The sequence below is a fragment of the Oncorhynchus tshawytscha genome, linkage group LG31, assembly GCF_018296145.1.
Source record: "Oncorhynchus tshawytscha isolate Ot180627B linkage group LG31, Otsh_v2.0, whole genome shotgun sequence".
In the NCBI taxonomy this organism is placed as follows: domain Eukaryota; kingdom Metazoa; phylum Chordata; class Actinopteri; order Salmoniformes; family Salmonidae; genus Oncorhynchus; species Oncorhynchus tshawytscha.
Genome location: NC_056459.1, coordinates 31,637,697 through 31,645,196, shown reverse-complemented (window position 1 = coordinate 31,645,196; position 7,500 = coordinate 31,637,697). Strand labels below are relative to the sequence as shown.

Below are 7,500 nucleotides of genomic sequence, written 5' to 3'. Positions count from 1 at the left end.
ACCTCACCCTGCCATCCTACCCCGCCCTACCTCACCCTCACCCCACCCTACCTCACCCTACCACCCTACCTCACCCTACCTCACCCCACCCTACCTCACCCTACCCCACCCCACCTCACCCCACCCTGCCTCACCCCACCTCACCCTACCTCACCCCACCCTACCTCACCCTACCTTACCCTACCTCACCCCACCCTACCTCACCTCACCCTACCTCACCCCACCCCACCCTGCCTCACCCTACCTAACCTCACCCCACCCTACCTCACCCCACCTCACCCCACCCTACCTCACCCTACCTACCTCACCCCCCACCCTACCTCACCCACCCCTACCCACCCTACCTCACCCCACCCTACCTCACCCCACCCCCACCCTAACTCCCCTACCTCACCCCACCCTACCTCACCACACCTCCCCACCCTACCTCACCCCACCCTACCTCACCATCCTACCTCACCCCATTCTCACCCCACCCTCCTACCCTACCCCACCACCCCCACCCTACCCCACCTCACCCCCACCCTACCTCACCTCACCCCCCCTACCTCACCCTACCTCCCTACCCCACCCTACCTCACCCCACCCTACACCCTACCCCCACCCTCACCCCCCACCCTACCTCACCCTACTACCCCTACCTTTACGCCACATCCTACCCCCCCCACCCTACCTCACCCTACCTCACCCCCACCCTACCACACCCTACCTCACCCTACCCTACCTCACCCCACCCTACCTCACCCTACCCCACCCCACGATACCTCACCCTACCCTACCTCACCCCACCCCACCTCACCCTACCTCACCCCACCCTACCTCACCCTACCTCACCCCGCCCTACCTCACCACACCTCACCCTACCTCACCCCACCCTACCTCACCCCCTACCCCACCTACCCCACCCTACGATACCTCTCACCCTACCCTACCTCACCCCACCTCACCTCACCACACCCTACCTCACCCCACCTCACCCCACCCTACCTCACCCCACCCTACCTCACCACACCTCACCCTACCTCACCCACCCTACCTCAGCTCACCCTACCCCACCCTACGATACCTCACCCCACCCTACCTCACCCCACCCTACCTCACCCACCCCTACCTCACCCCACCCTACCTCACCCACCCTACCTCACCCCACCCTACCTCACCCCACCCTACCTCACCCCACCCTACCTCCCCCACCCTACCTCACCCCCCCTACCTCACCACACCCCACCCTACCCCACCCTACCTCACCCCCTACCTACCCTCACCCCACCCTACCCCACCCCACCTCACCCCACCCCCACCCTACCTCACCCCTCACCCCACTACCTCACCCCACCCTACCTCACCCTCCCACCACACCCCACCCCTACCTCACCCCACCCCCCACCCTACCTCACCCCACCCTACCTCACCCCACCCCTACCCTACCTCACCCCACCCTAACCCACCTCACCCCCCCACCCTACCTCACCTCACCCAGTCCTACCTCACCCCCCTACCCCTACCCCACCCTACCCCTACCCTACCTCACCCTACCCTACCTCACCCTACCCTACCCTACCCTACCCCCACCCTACCTCACCCTACCCTACCTCGCCCACCCTACCCTACCTCACCCTACCTCACCTCACCCTACCTCACCTCACACCCTCACCCCCCTACCTCACCCCACCCTACCTCACCCTACCCTACCTCACCCCACCCTACCCCTACCCCTACCCTCACGCTACCCTACCTCACCCCAGCCTATTTACCCTCCCCACCCTACCCTACCTCAACCCACCTCACCCTACCCTACCCACACCCTACCTCACCCACACCCTACCTCACCCCACCCTACCACACCTAACCTCACCCCACCCTACCTCACCACACCTCACCCTACCTCACCCCACCCTACCTCACTCATCCTACCCCACCCTACCTACCTCACCCCACCCTACCTCACCTCACCCTACCTCACCCACCCTACCTCACCCCACCCTACCACCCCCACCCTACCTCACCACCTCACCCTACCTCACCACCCCACCCTACCTCACCCTACCCCACCACGCCCTCCTCCACCCTAACCCACCTCACCCTACCCCCACCCCACCCTACCACCCTACCTCACCCCACCCTACCTCACCCTACCCTCACCTCACCCCACCTACCTCACCCCATCCTACCTCACCCTACCTACCACCCCACCCTACCTCACCCCACCCTACCTCACCACATCCTACCTCAACCCACCCTACCTCACCCCACCCTACCTCATCCTACCCCACCACCCACCCCACCCTACCTCACCCCACACCCTACCCTACCCCACCCTACCTCACCCCACCCTACCTCACCCTACCCCACCACACCCCACCCTAACCCACCTCACCCTACCCCACCCCATACCTCACCCCACCCTACCCCTACCTCACCCTACCCCACCCTACCATACCTCACCCCACCCTACCCACCCTACCCACCCTCACCCCACCCTACCTCACCCCACCCTACCCTACCTTACCTACCACACCCCACCCTACCTCGCCCACCCTACTCACCCTACCTCACCCCGCCCCTACCTCCCCCACCCTACCTCATCCTACCCTACCTTACCCCACCCTACCTCACCCCACCCTACCTCGCCCCACCCTACCTCACCCTACCTTACCCTACCCTACCTCACCCTACCTCACCCTACCTCACCCCACCCTACCTCACCCCACCCTACCTCACCCACCTCACCCTACCTCACCCCACCCTCACCTCACCCCACCCTACGATACCTCACCCTACCCTACCTCACCCCACCTCACCACACCCACCCTCACCCCACCCTACCTTTCACCCCACCCTACCTCACCCACCTCACCCTACCTCACCCCACCCTAACCTCAACCCTACCCCACCCTACCTACCTCACCCCACCCTACCTCACCTCACTCTACCTCACCCCACCCTACCTCACCCCACCCTACCTCACCCCACCCTACCTCACCCCACCCTACCTCACCCACCCTACCTCACCCCACCCTACCTCACCCCACCCTACCCTACCTCACCCCACCCTACCTCACCTCACCCCATCCTATCTCACCTCACCCCACCTCACACTACCCTACCATACCTCACCCCACCCTACCTCACCCTACCCCACCTCTACCTCACCCCACCCTACCTCACCACACCCTACCTCACCCCACCCTACCTCACCCCACCCTACCTCACCCTACCCCACCACCCCCACCTAACCCACCTCACCCTACCTCACCCCACCCTACCTCACCCCACCCTACCTCACCCCACCCTACCTCACCCCCACCCCCACCCTACCTCACCCCACCCCACCCTACCTCCTCACCCAGTCCTACCCCCACCCTACCTCACCCTACCCCCACCCTACCTCACCCCACCCTACCTCACCCTACCCTACCTCACCCCACCCTGCCACCCTACCCTACCTCACCCCACCCTACCTCACCCCACCCTACCTCACCCTACCTCACCCCACCCCTACCTCACCCCACCCTACCTCACCTCACCCTACCTCACCACACCCTACCTCACCCCACCCTACCTTTCCCCACCCTACCTCACCCCACCCTGCCTCACCCTACACCTAACCTCCCACCCTACCTCACCCCCAGCCTGCCCTCACCCCACCCTACCCCACCCTACCCTACCTCACCCACCCCACCCATCCTCACCCCACCCTCACCCTACCCCACCCACCATACCTCACCCCACCCTACCACCCTAACCTCACCCCACCCTACCTCACCACACCTCACCCTACCTCACCCCACCCTACCTCACCTCACCCTACCCCACCCCACTACCCCACCCTCACCCCACCCCCTCACCCTACCCTCACCCACCTCACCCCACCCTACCTCACCCCACCCTACCTCACCTCACCCTACCTCACCCCACCCCCTACCTCACCCCACCCTACCTCACCCTACCCCACCACACCCTGCCTCACCCCACCCTACCTCACCCTACCTCACCCTCCCCACCCTACCTCACCCTACTCACCCCACCCTACCTCACCACCCTACCTCACCCCACCCTACCTCACCCCACCCTACCTCACCACACCCTACCTCACCCCACCCTACCTCACCCCACCCTACCTCACCACATCCTACCTCAACCCACCCTACCCCCACCCTACCTCATCCCACCACACCCTACCCTACCCCCCCCACCCTACCTCACCTCACCCCATCCTATCTCACCTCACCCTACCCTACCATCACCCTACCCCACCCTACCATACCCTCACCCCACCCCTACCTCACCCCTACCCCACCCCACCTCACCCCTGCCTACCTCCCCACCCCTCCCCTACCTCACCCCACCCTACCTCAGCTCCCCCCCCCCCCACCCTACCCCACCCCACCTCACCTCACCTATCTCACCCCACCCTACCTCACCCCACCCTACCTCACCCCACCCTACCTCACCCCACCCTACCTCACCCCACCCTACCTCACCCCACCCTACCTCACCCCACCCTACCTCACCCTACCCCACCACACCCCACCCTAACCCACCTCACCCCACCCCACCCTACCTCACCTCACCCCACCTATCTCACCACACCTTTCCCTCACCCCACCCTACCATACCTCACCCCACCCCCTCACCTCACCCCACCCTACCTCACCCTACCTCCATCTCACCCACCCTACCTCACCACACCCCACCCTACCTCACCCCACCCTACCTCACCCCACCCTGCCTCACCCTACCCTACCACCCCACCCTACCTCACCCCACCCTACCTCACCCTACCCTACCTCACCCCACCCTACCCTACCTACCCCACCCTACCTCACCTCACTCTACCTCACCACACCTTTCCTCACCCCACCCTACCTCACCCCCCTACCTCACCCCACCCTACCTCACCCTACCTCACCCCACCCTACCTCACCCCCACCCTACCTCACCCCACCCTACCTCACCCTACCTCACCCCACCCTACCTCACCACACCTCACCCTACCCCACCCTACCTCACCTACCCTCCCCACCCTACCCTCACCCTACCCTACCTCACCCCACCTCACCACACCCTACCTCACCCCACCTCACCCCACCTTACTCACCCCACACTACCTCACCACACCTCACCCTACCTCACCCCACCCTACCTCAGCTCACCCTACCCCACACTACGATACCTCACCCCACCCTACCTCACCCCACCCTACCTCACCTCACTCTACCTCACCCCACCCCTACTACTCACCACACCCTACCTCACCCCACCCTACCTCACCCCCTACCTCACCACACCCTACCTCACCCCACCCCTACCTCACCCTACCCCCACCACACCCCACCCCTACCTCACCTCACCCCATCCTATCTCACCTCACCCTACCTCACCCTACCCCACCCTACCATACCTCACCCCACCCTACCTCACCCTACCCCACCTCACCCTGCCTTACCCCACGCTACCTCACCCCATCTCACTCCACCCTACCTTACCCCACCCTACCACACCCCACCCTACCTCGCCCCACCCTACCACACCCTACCCTACCCTACCCTACCTCACCCACCCTGCCCCACCCTACCTCACCTCACCCCATCCTATCTCACCTTACCCCACCCTACCCTACCACCCTACCCTACCTCGCCCCCACCCTACCTCCCCACCCTACCTCACCCTACCTTACCCTACCCTACCTCACCCCACCCTACCTCACCTCACTCTACCTCACCACACCCTACCTCACCCCACCCTACCTTTCCCCACCCTACCTCACCCCACCCTGCCTCACCCTACCTTACCTAACCTCACGCTACCCTACCTCACCTCACCCCACCCTGCCTCACCCTACCTAACCTCACCCTACCCTACCTCACCCTACCCTACCTCACCCCACCTTGCCTCAACCCACCCCAACCCACCATACCTCACCCACCCACCCTACCTAACCTCACCCTACCCTACCTCACCCCACCCTATCTAACCTCACCCTACCCTACCCTACCTCAACCCACCCTACCTCACCCCACCCTACCTCACCCCACCCTACCTAACCCTACCTAACCTCACCCTACCCTACCTCCTCACCCCACCCTACCTAACCTCACCCTACCCTACCTCACCCCACCCTACCCCCAACCTCACCCCCTACCCTACCTCACCCCACCCTACCTAACCTCACCCTACCCTACCCCCCACCTCACCCCACCCTACCTCACCCCACCCTACCTCAACCCACCCTACCTCACCCTACCCTTCCCTACCCCACCCCACCCTACCTCAACCCACCCTACCTCACCCCACCCTACCTCACCCCACCCTACCTCACCCCACCCTATGAAACATGTTCATCTTTATGACAACATTGGTGTAGTTCTACTCTCAACTTTTTGTTTTCTGCTCTTGTACTTTTTATCTTAAGTGTTGAATCAGGGGAATGTTGAGGTAATGTTACTGAAGTTGTGTCTCTCTCTCTGTCCACTATCTGTCAAGCTGGGGGCTAAAACTACCACGGCGCCTGAGGAAGGTGAACTCACACACATCCCCCAGCCCGCCCTGACCTTCTCTGCTTGTTTCACCGCCATTCCTGCTTGTTTACCTCAGAGACCCCCCCACCCCCACCTTGGGAACAGACACCAGACACACACACCACACCAGACTGGACCGGTCCAACCTGCCAGAGAGAACAAGCTTCACTTTTCAACTATGAACTTTGAACCTCCTAACCAATGGAGTTCAACTGAAGGAAAAGGGAACAAACAGAACTCTCCAAAAGAACTCCCAGAATTCCCTAGGACTACCCACAATCCCTCTCTCTCTCTCTCTCTCTTTCACTCTCTTCCACTCCACTGCCAAATCCCGAACAACCAAACTGGATTTTTGTAAACAATAAAAATGTTGAAATAAAGTATTAGAATTTTTTTCCTCTTTCTCCAATTTGTCTGGAGATTTTAACAAAAATTTTCAAAGGACATTTGGTCTTTAAATTGTGTAGAGATTGCAGGGACTTTGTTCATATTTTTCTAAGACTTTTCTTATTGCCGTAATTGGAAAATCGGTATCTTCAAAGTCAACTTTGAAGGGACTTTTATTCTGAAGTGGGATGATAGCAAGGGATTTTGGGGTGATTTTTCTGGGACTCTTCAACCATCGTGATACGAGGATCCCTCTTCAAATCAAACTTTACAACCAAGTTTGGTTTCATCTCTTGTACAGTACAAAAAGTTATATTTTCCCTCTCAATGTGAAAAATATTTTTTACATTTAAAGGGTTGAAAATATTTGATTTCATCCAAACTTTTTGGGGGCCCAATTTAAGTCTTTGTCGTCTTTTGAAGATATGACTTCCTTATCTATTCGTCTGGAGGATTTTCACATCTTTTTTGACTGTTTTAGGTTGTCTTTGTTGTTGTAGTTACACTGGGGGGGAAAGGGGCTTCATCAGGACTGAAGGGAGAGAAGCAGTGTATTGACATTACATTTATTATATTATTGACATCCTCTTTT

General features: G+C 60.6%; 1 pseudogene; it reads left to right on the top strand.

Moving 5' to 3' along the window:
• LOC121841504 overlaps window positions 1-6,875 on the top strand; it is a 180,853-nt pseudogene extending 173,978 nt beyond the window's left edge.
• The last annotated feature ends 625 nt before the right edge of the window (window positions 6,876-7,500 follow it).